The sequence below is a fragment of the Cricetulus griseus genome (assembly GCF_003668045.3).
Source record: "Cricetulus griseus strain 17A/GY chromosome 1 unlocalized genomic scaffold, alternate assembly CriGri-PICRH-1.0 chr1_0, whole genome shotgun sequence".
In the NCBI taxonomy this organism is placed as follows: Eukaryota; Metazoa; Chordata; class Mammalia; order Rodentia; family Cricetidae; genus Cricetulus; species Cricetulus griseus.
Window position 1 is genome coordinate 25,225,335 of NW_023276806.1, and position 11,702 is coordinate 25,237,036.

The window sequence follows — 11,702 nt, forward strand, 5'->3', positions numbered from 1 at the left end:
GTGATCTGCTGTTAGGTCTGGGTTTCCTAAGGCATTCCATGAAGGTCAGTAGATGGTGGGCTTTGAGTGCAAGGGTCAAGGTGGGTAACCATTCTACCTGCAGAGGGAACAGTCAGTGGTGGTCCTCAGAAGATGTGATTAGAATTTTTGAAAGAGGGGAAAAGAAAGAATGAATCTCAAAAGGGGGGAGTAGAGTTCTGCAAAATATGTAGAGGAGTCCTGGGTTGGTGAGTCTAGGGAATATAAGAGAGGAAAGGGTGAGGTGTTCACGTATACAATGAGTAGTGTGAGTTCCTCAAGGTGAGCCTGGGGCTTTGGGAATGCAGGCATTGCTACAATGACTGATGGAGGAGAGAAGCTACTTTACTGGTAGAAGGTTATACATGGCCCTGGAGAGGGCAGGTAGGGGTTGTGGTACCCTATAAAAGTGACAGAAGAGAGTTCTGGACCCCAGTATGGGGGCTGGCTCTTGGCGGAGATAAATAATTCCCATCTAAGCAATAATATAAAGTTTATTACTGGAGCTATGAAACATAGCTCAGAGACAGCTACTGAGACACAGACACTGAGGGCAAGTTTGTTTTCCTAAATGCCCTATAAGCATAAAGCTGTAAATGAATGATGAACACCACTATTGTAAAAAAAAAATCAGTGTGAACAATGTTCTGGATAGTTATGAGCAGATATAAGTGGTGGGAAAGAAAAGGTAAGTCCCAGAGAAGAAGGCTTTTAAGCCAGGTATGGTAGCTCATGCCTCTACTCCAAGCAGTTTGGAGACTGGGGAAGCAGGACCGCCTGTCACAAGTTAGACTGCAATCTTAAATACATCATGATTTCTATTCCAATGTGGTCAAGTGAGTAAGAATTTGTCTCAGAAGACCAAGCCAAACAAAAGAAAACAAGATAAAGGAGGATTTTGACATTATATTTTATTTTTAATAAGAGTATTGAAATTGTAAGCTACTAAAGAGAAATTCACAACATAAAACCTTGTCCTTCCAATATAAAACAAGATACTCAAGATTATCAAAACCACTTTCTGTGTATTATCATGCCACAAGCATACCTACAACTTTCAAAAACTACTGGTCATTTATCACACAAGCACAAGAAAACCACCGTTGCTTATCCAGAGTCAACCAGATCAATGAGTCTCCTGGCTGAGTGAATCCTGTTGACCAGTTCCAGCTTTGGTTCAAAGTTTCCTCATGTTGTCTTTGTTGACACTGCCTCTGTCTCGCCCAGGGAAGTGAGGAGAAACAGTAGTACAGTTGACAGCCTTTCATGTGATTGCTCTAATTCTTTTATGTTATACTCAACTCTCCCACTTTTATATTGATCTTGATTCATTCGTTTATCAAACACTTACTGGATGCTAAGGTACTAGGTAGGACACAGAGATACAAAGTTAACAAAGACACAGTCACGCTGTTAGAGATGTCACAGTCCATGGTGAAAGGCAAATGTAAACTGATACCACAGTTCAATTAGATAAATGCAGATGAAAGGGTTCCAGGTACTTTAGGGAAAACTCACACTCCTGGAGTAGATGTAAAATGTTCACAGAGGCACCTATGCAACTCTAATGCTGAAGGGGTCACCCATCCAGGAGGTGGAGGTGAGAATAGGGAAATAATAGAGATGGGAAGGAGTGTTCCTAGAGACTGAGAGGTTGGGAAGAAGTTTTGTTGGATCCCCAAAAAGAAAAGCATAGACATTGTTTTAATTTCAGGCTTTTAAAGAGATGTATAGAAGAAAGAAAATAATATTCAGGGACAAATAGACTATTTCTCAAAGATATTCTACTTGGACTAGAGGAAAATTTCAACAAATGCTGAGATAGCCCAAGGCTAAAGTATAAATATGTTCACTACAATTCCACATGAAAAGATGAAGTCTTTGCCACTTGTGCCATACTTTACAGATGTGCTAGGGTGAAGAACAATGATTAAGACAGCTTCAGGCATTATCAAGGAAATAAGGTTCAGTTTAAGTTGAGTTAGACATACTCTTTCTTCCTTCCTATGGTGGGTATAGTAGTCAGTGGCCTTGTCTGTGCTTTCCTGTTTTACAAGAGTCATTTTTACAGGTGAATTTGGAGGGTAGCTGATGTTGACTATGACAGTCCAGGGCATCTCCAATGCCCTTGCATCTTGTCTGCCATTGAAACAAAATAAGAAAAAGTTTTCTCATCTCTTTTGCATCTTCTGAAATGTTAAAGCAAATTAGGTACCACCTAATGAAAGCATCCAGTACAAATGTGCAGCAATGTTCTCTTACAGAATTCCTCGCCAAAAAAAGACCCCTGGGTCCCATGCGAGACACCGGAGGAAAACACTCCTCCTGGAGTCACCAGGCAGCAGCTTCCACACAGCAGACCCTAAGATATGACCACAATACAAAATTGAATAGAAATATGTATTGCAGGACTATTGTGAGCAGAAGGAATTGTTAAGTGTGACTTACAATGACAAACATAAACTCTGTCCCACCCCATCTCTACCCTTCTAGTTGCTTAGGATTCATTACAGCTCTTCACTCAAGAAGCAACAGAGCTTCTGTAAGGATCCCTGGAAGGTCAAAGGTATACTCCTGAGCAAGACAATTAAGAGGAAAGGCAAGGCATTTTGGTATGATCTTTTATGTAAATATTTACAGGTCAGTGTAGACGGCGGTTTCTGTCCTGCTAGGTCCCACAACAGATTTGCCCCAAATAAATACATGGACACTATATTAATTATAAAACTGTTGGCAGATGGCTAGTACTTCTTACTGGCTAGTTCTGTCTTAATTATTAACCCATTTCTATTAATCTAAGCGTTTCCACGTGGTCTTATCTTACTAGAGAAGGGTCCGGGCCTGTTACTCCTTCTTCTGCTACATGACATCTCTCTCTGGTGGCCTCTCTGCCTCCTCTCCCCAGCATTCTCCTCGTCTCCTAGCTCCACCTATATTCCTACCTCAACTAGCCAATCAGTGTTTTGTTCATCAACCCATAAGAGAAACATATATACAGAAGGACATCCCCATCAGGTCAGAGTTTTGGTTACTTCTCAGGGCTGTATTATATTGATGGAGTTGATATGGCTTTTTTCCATTTGGTTAGGAAACTGGATTCAGTATTTTTCCGGAATAATAGAAGTGTCTGTTCTGTCCTTTGGATGTGGTGTAGACCATGCTCATCCATACCTTTCCATGTAGTTTTTCATAATATTTATATTAATATAGTCACCAAACAAAACCCTGAATTTGGTTTCTAAACCACTAAAACAAGAGAAAGCTCTAGAGGCTACATAATAAAAGTTTTCATGTCTATGTGGAAATTAAAACTATGATGCTGAATTATTGGTCACCTTAACTTAGTATTTAGTAGCAAACAAAAGTAACTGTTCTAATTTTCATGTTTACCACAAACTTTCAGTACATTTAAGGAAAGCAGGAGGTGTGTTTTAATTACTATGAAGTTACTCATAATCACAGAACAAATATTTTCTTACCGTTTTATAAGTAAGGCTGAGCCCTCTTTATCTCCATCAACCTCAACCATGTGATACCATTTTGCATGCAGACCACTCAGGCTGAAGAGCATTAAATTTAATTTGTGCAGAAGTTGAAGGTGGAAAAGCGTGAAATTAACTTGACTCATTCTTACGGCGTTTTTCTCTCTCCTAGTTTCTGGAGCTATTCCAGTTCACAATGATTTGATTGGCTGTCAGGATCTCCCTCTCCTTGGGATTCTCCTCCCCAGACCATATGTAGCCCACTCGTAGATAGCCACAGGCCACCCAGCATAAGGAAGCACCGAGTTACTGAGTTTAATCTTTATTTGGATGAGTTTCAGTCTGGGCACAAGGTTCATTCTTCTTGATGATTCATCCCTTTCTGGAGTATGTATGTGTGAAACAGGAAACAATGAGTCACCTCATTCAAGAAAGCACTCAGCCTGATCCAAATGGTTGGCAAAGATTTTGAGGGAAAGCTAAAACTTTTATAGGGCTGTAGATTAAAGAGCGACTTTCAAACATACAGTCGCCAGTACAGTGCTTCTAAACCTGTCAGGTTACTAAGGACACACCTTAATATCTGGGAAATAAGCTGCAGTATCTCCTGTCTTACCAGTCAAAGAAACACTTCAGTGTAATTTTTGAAACCCATAGAACAAGAGCTCTTTTAGGGCAACTGTGCTTAGGAAGAGAAAGGTAAATGGAAATGAATCTGTGACCAACCATCAGGTGCTATTAGGAAAGCTGAGGCCAGAATGTAAGCACTCTAATGATTATTAAATTCTATCAAGACACTAATACCAATTCGTTTCATCTTCTGGTGCACCCGTTCAGATAATATTGCTCAGGTTAGGTGGTTGTGAAGAGATTCGAGGGTTTGTCAGTATAATTTTACCAAGGATGCATTTGTAAAATTGTAGGATGATAAAACCAAAAATGAAATACAGAAGTATTAAGGGAGACTTCTGTATTACTTATGATGTCCACTATTATTTAAAGGTAAATGTCAATGTACATTTTGTACATTTCTACAGAACTACACATAAAGATGGTAAGCTGCATATCTAACTTTTTCTGCTCATTACTGTGTATGTTTTCACCACAAGGAAACTCTCCTATCACATGAAAGAATTTATATCTTTTACAAGAAAAATAATTTACATCTCTCTCTGTATACCCCCTTGGACTCCATTTTACATACTTTATTTATTTGATGAATAAAGACAAAAGGTGGTTTGTGCTTAGATTCAACAAGTCACAGACAACAACAGTCTTCCGGTTTCCAAAATCAACATACAGGGAAAAATTAAATGGTATATGAAAAGAACATCAATGAAAGACTTAAGTCAATAAATGTGTCATTTGGTAGGAATAGTGCCTACTATGATTTGAATGTGGACCCCCATGGCCCAGCTGCAAGAGTCATATTCTCAGAGTATGCTCTCCAATGAGGTGGTGCTGAGGGATGGCAAAACCTGGAGAGGCAGATCCCTACTGTGTGTCTTTGTTCTTTCTTGTTTAGAAATATGAGTATGATTTCTCCTCTCAAGTGAGTGCTCATCAAAGTAACACCAGCAGGTGATGCCTCTGGGAGAGAGATCTCAATGAGCCTCTATAACATTGTTTGGACTTGCAGCCTCCAAAACCTATGAGCTAAATAAAGCTTTTCTCTTTGTAAATTTAATCCAACTCAGTTGTTTCATTGTAATAATGGGATACAGACAAATACTATGACTCCTTATTAATATAGAAGCACAAAAATAATGAAATAGAGAGAAAAGTGGAAATTACAACACCTTTGTACATTGGAAAATTATTTTATTTATTAGTAATTTTAAATATTAAGTGAGTGAAAAACTTACAAGATAAGTACTTTCACCCTGATCATAAAAATAAGACAACTTGGGGGGGAGGTCCTAAGATTGTATTTTCTATAAATTATATGAATAGTGTATTATAGTGTAACTAAGATCAAATTCTGTTCTAAGAAATTCAGAAGAACTTAGTTCTTATAAGTCAAAGGGAAATGTCTCAGAGAAGTTTATATTTGTGCTAAATTTTAAAAAATTAATTTTTTAATTTGTAGATGTTTTGTCTGCATATGTGCCTATACACTACAGAGGTATCTGCTGTTCATAGAGTCCAGAAGAGGGCATCAGCTACCATAGGACTGGAGTTACAGTTGTGAGTCTCTTTGTGGGTGCTGAGAATAAATCCTGGGTCCTCTGGAAGTTCAGCCAGTGCTGTTAACCACTAAGTCATCTCTCTAGCCCCCTTTGATCATTTTTAAAGAAATAATTGAATTTTATTTTATGATACCTAGGTAAATATTAGAGATAGAATATATCAGGCACTAAGTAATAATAATAATAATAATAATAATAACAATAATAATAATAATAGCTAACATCTAATTTGCTATGTGTTAAAGCCAATATACAAGGTTCTTAACTATTAAGCTGACACATGTCTTTTATTTCATTGGAAATAAATTAGGTAATACTGTATACTCCTTGGCGAGAACAAAATGTAACTCAAGCAAATCTGGATGACCTACTGTATTGGGACATCTCAGAGCCTGGCCTGAAACCAGGTCTAAAAGATTCCTAAATTCTATATCCTGATTAAATTTTCAGTGTTTCCATCACAGCAGGGTCAGAATAGGTATGAAGGAGAACAGTGGGATGAAAGGATTAGATGAATGTACTGCTGATGAAAACTAGGGTACCCTCACTGAAATATGAATACGATATTCTTGGTTGATGAGAAACATTTGAAAGATAATGAATGAGGGTGAGGCTTTTAGCCTTCAAGATCATTCTAGGTAAAGGGTTAACTGAAGAGGCCCATGCAAAATAGGAAGCAGAGATGTTCCTTAGTAGAATAAATCTCAGGTCTCTAACTTGGTTACACCTAAATTAAGAAATAATAGAGTCTAACTATATACTTACCAGGAAGCAAATAATTAACATCTAATTAAGATCCAATTAGGCACCAAGGTTTAAAGTCATGGAAAGCTTTCAGTGTGGTGAATATGAAAAGATGCACCATTCAAAGAAATTTGGGAGACATATGAAAAAGCAACATGCACTGAAAATAGCAAGTGTAATGATTTCTGCATTTGGAAGAATTTGTTTTGGTATTTGATTTTGTCTTCTCAATCGTGAAAATGGACCCCTATTGAAGGTGGGGACCTTGTATTCTTGTCAAAACTCAAAACCCACGACACAGTAAGAACTCAATAAATGTCTGTAGTCTGGATAACTGTCCACTACATATGACTAACATCTTGGTCACAGGAACCTTTGTAACTTATACATAATTTATATCATCTTAAGCTAAATGCTCATGAGCTGCTCTTTTTGCCTACCCTGTCAGATGAATGACATTGGAATCAAGCATCATGTTCTGAGCAGAGATAAATAAGGCATGTAATGATAAATCTCCCTGAATTCTTGGTCCAAGTAAGGGGTACCAAATTCAACTTTATATTGGATATTCTTCAAATCTTTGCTAAATTAATCATACAAAATAGTAAGACACTGGTTAGATTATTAACTTATCAAGAATATGCTTTTAATTTCTGTGAAAAGAGGTGGTTTTTACAAAAATCAAGGTGATGAGTTTGCAAGATGGCTTAGCAGGTAAAGGCACTGATGGCCTGAGTTTAGTCTTTAATGGTGGAACAGAACTTATGGGAGTAGACAACCAATATCTGATCTGAATTAAGGCTCACTTCATGAGAAGGAACCTATACCCAACACTGTTTAGGTTCTTAGTTAAGAACCAGAAACAAGTAGCCTAGAAACAAGTTTACCCAGGGTAAAACCAAAAACATGACTGAGCTAAAAAAAAAAATCAACAAAAAAATTCCTGATTATATTCTACTATACTAATAGATCAGGCCTTATCCAGTCATCATCAAAGAAGCTTACTTTGGCAGCAGATGGGAGCAGATGCATAGACCAACAAGCAGACATTATGAAAAGAGAGTCTAAACTGGATGTCTCCATCAAATCCCTTCCCTCTGAGCTCAAGAAATCCTGTGGAAGAGGAAGCTGAAAAATTTTAAGAGTCAGAAGTAATGGAAGACACTAGGAGAGCAAAGTCCTATGAATCAACTAAGTAAGGCACATGTGAACTCTCAGAGCCTGAAGCAACAAGCACAGGGCCTGCATGTGTCTGCACTGAGTTGTCTGTGTATATTATAATCTATATATTAGCTTAGTATTTTGTGAGACTCCTGGCTATGAGAACAAGTGAGTCTCTGACTCTTGTGCCTGTTCTTGGGACTCTTTTCCTCCTGTTAGGTTACCATCTCCAACTTTGATATGGTGGTTTTTGCTTCATCTTATTATATTTTATTTTGTCATGTTTGGTTGTTATCTCTTAGAAGCCTGTTTTTTTTTCTAATGACATAGAGAAAGAGAGGGGATCCAGAGAGGAAAGGATGTGGAGAGGAACTGGGAGGAGGAGAGGGAGGGGAAACTATCATCAGGATATATTGTATGAAAACAGAATCTATTTTCAATAAAAGAAGACAAAAGACAAAAAAAGAAGATAGACATGGTAACATACATCTATCAGAATCTATTTTCAATAAAAGAAGACAAAAGACAAAAAAAGAAGATAGACATGGTAACATACATCTATAACCCTGCTCCTGTGGAGACAAGAGATCTTTCCAGAAGCTGAAGGCCAGATAGTCTGGAGTACACAGCATAGCAGCCAAGAGACTCTGCCTCAGCACAATGGAAGGAGAAAACTCACCCTTTAAAGTTGTCTTCTGTCTATATGGGCACCACAGTAGGTACAAGCCTGCATTCACCCACACAGTCATCACAATACAAGTCACACACGCGGGGGAGGGGGGACTTTTTCAATTTTCGAAAGAATAATAGTGATCACCAACTCTCAGGCTTGTTTTCCTCATCTTTATTCTGGTTACTGAGGACCACTGAGCATGGGAAGAGAAAAACCCAACTTTTGCATCTCCATCAACTCTGATAGAATGTAAGCAAAGGTAAAGAAATACCAGAAACAGTGAGTTCAGAATATGGGTGTGAAGAGAAAATCAGCAAATGGGAACATTCTCAGAGATACAGAAGTTCTAGAGAAGGTCATTAACCCATGTGAACCATCACTGAGAGAAGTCAGGAGCCAAGGAACAAACAAGAAATTCAGTCAAGAGGCTGCTTAAGGAAGGAAAATGTATTCCTGGTTCCTATCCTTCCCTGCATTCAGTCCTGCTCAGCAGGGACCTTCTTGAAATCATTCTCTTCTGAGAGTCCTCCCCTCTTCTTTGATCACTTTGTCTCTGTCTTTTCTTTATTCTGTGCCTTGACCTGTCATAGTCCTCCATGTTTTTCATGTCATCCCTCTGCACTGTGCCCCTTGAAAATGTCCATATATCTATTATTATACTTTCAATTATCCTCACAATAATAATTATGACAAAAGATCTTTTTCCATCCATGTTGATTCATGATTCCTTGCTTTGTATCATTAATGGGTACAAAGCATTTCCACTTAGATGCACCATTGCAATTCCAGCTTTCACAGTTTCTCTAGGAATGCTGTTTACACAGTGCCATTATTATTACCCACGTTTGATTCGGTCTTACCCTGTGCTATTTTAATACACTCCCATCTGGTATTGCCCCATTAAATCTGTTGCACCACACATCCAACTTTTGCTCAAAGAGTACAAAAATTCTTTTTTATTATGCTATTTCTCTGATTTGAAAAGGAAAAATAGGAATCCTCCATTACAATTGGTTCTGAATGTATTTGATGTATCAGCTGCAGTGGGTTTTGATGTCATAAAATTGGTAACTATGGCAAACGGCCAAGCATTAGACCGAGCCAACAAGAAACATGACAACCCTCTCCTGAGCTAAACATCCAACCATAGTGAAACAGTCTCTAATGCAACACAGGACTGACCACAAATTTAGCAAATAACAACATTATCATTATCTCACAATACTGAAGGTCAGAGTCCAAAGTGTTTAGATGAGTTCCCATAAGCCCAAAGCCAAGGTGTTGCCTAGACTAGGCTTTTATGGAGAATATAAGAAGAATCTATTTCCAGGCTCACTCAGGCTGCTGGCAGAATTGAGGTCACTGTGGAGGTGAGTCTCAAGAGTCCATCCCTTTAACTTCCATTCAGAAACTCTGTCACAGCTTCTTAAAGCCACTTGCTATCCTTCCCACATGGCTTTCTCCCTTCAACACAGCAACAGTTCATCTGGTGTTGAATGGAGAATGCAGTTACTTGGGGCCATTAACAAAATTCAAAACAATATCCCTAACTTTAAGGTGATCTGTGTTGAACTGCATTACTCAGTTATTTTCCATGCTTACAGGTACTTGAGATGAGCACAGATACTTGTAGGGTACATTAATTTGTTAGTAGTGCATAATAATGAAAACCTACACATTGAGTAGGTTGAACAGCAAATACTTATTTTCTTGCAGTTCTGGGGACTAAAAAGCTGAGGTCAAGATGTTAACAAGGTGCATTTCTCTTGAGTCCACTCTCTCTGTGGCTTAGAATGGCTCAGTTTTCTGTGTGGCTTCATGTTGTCTTCCTACTGTATCCACATCTGCCCAATCATCCTCTTTTTTAAAATGACATGACTGCATTGGATTAGGTTTCATTCTAGTGGCCTCATACTGATTCCTTTATTAATTAAAGACCTGTTCTATAATCTGTCCTGTGACAACCAGCTCCCCCACCCAGGTTCATGTTTTAAAGGTCCAGTGCCAAGGATGGCACTTCTGGGAAGTAATAAAACCTTAAGAAAAGGTATCTACTGGGAAACTTCAGGTCTGTGTATGTGTGCCATTGAAAGAAATAAAGGGACATGTCCCTGTCTTGGTATTTTTGATCCCTGGCCCATGAAGTAGGTGGTTTGGCTCTGCCATGTGCACATGCAATGATTTACTACTTACCCACATATTAAGAGTATGGGACCTATAATGACCATGGACTGAAATGTCCATAACTATGTCCCAAAATTGACCTGTTATCTTCATTAGTTATTTCTCTCAAATATATTGTTGTTGTAGCAGAAATCTGACTATCACACTTTGTCCCCAAGTAAATGAGATTTTGAGCAACATAAAGAGAATAGAACTTCATCATATAGATTTGAAGAGTATACAGTTCATCCTGTAACATTGTAACATTTGCAGCCCTACAAATTGGATATATTGTCCTAGACAGGAGGTGAGACTGTGCTAAGTAAGAACTGAACACAGAGTGAAGCTCCCTTTCCTATGCCAAGCAACTATAGTATTGGCAGATGCATCAGAATCTATGAGGCCATCAGTTAGCAATATAGGCCTAATGAATCTGGGACACAGTCTGCAGTCCTTAACCTGTCATTGCTCAGCCTAGATGTGGTTAGTCAAGCACTTTTTTGATCATCCCCATATAGTGGAAGACCAGTCTCTCCTTCCTCACCCCCCACTCTCCATCCCTAAGCATAGAATCTTAGGCTCCTTTTTATATTTATTTTTTATTAGTTCAAATTAGGAATAAGCTTGCTTCACATGTCAATCCCTTCTCCCTCAACCTGTCCCCAACCCCTGCCAGTCTGCTACCCCATCACCCCTCCGCTCACCAGGCAGGGTAGGGCCCTCAATGGAGGCTCCCCAAAGTCCACTATATCATCCTGGGCTGGGCCTGGACCCTCCCCCATGTGTCTGGGCTGAGAAAGCATCTCTTAATGTGGGATGGGCTCTCAAAGTCCCTTCTTACACCAGGGAAAAATACTGATCCACTACCAGGGGCCCATAGAATGCCGAGGCCTCCTCATTGACTTTCACATTCAGGGGTCTGGATCAGTCCCATGCTGGCCTCCCAGACAGCAGTCTGGGGTCCATGTGCTCCCCCTTGTTCAGGTCAGCTGTTTCTGTGGGTTTCACCAGCCTGGTCACGACCCCTTTGATCTTCATTCCTCCCTGTCTGCAACTGGGTTCCAGAGTTCAATTCAGTGTATAGCTGTGGATGTCTGCCTCTGCTTCCATCAGCCACTAGTTGAGGGTTCCTCATGCTCCCAATTAGCTGAGGGGATCCTGCCCCTTCCCATTCTCTGGGGTCCATGCATTTTTCTCTTAGAGTCTTCTTGTTTCCTAGTTCCTTTGGTGATGAAGGTTATAGCCTGGTAATCCTTTCTTCTATGTCTAAAA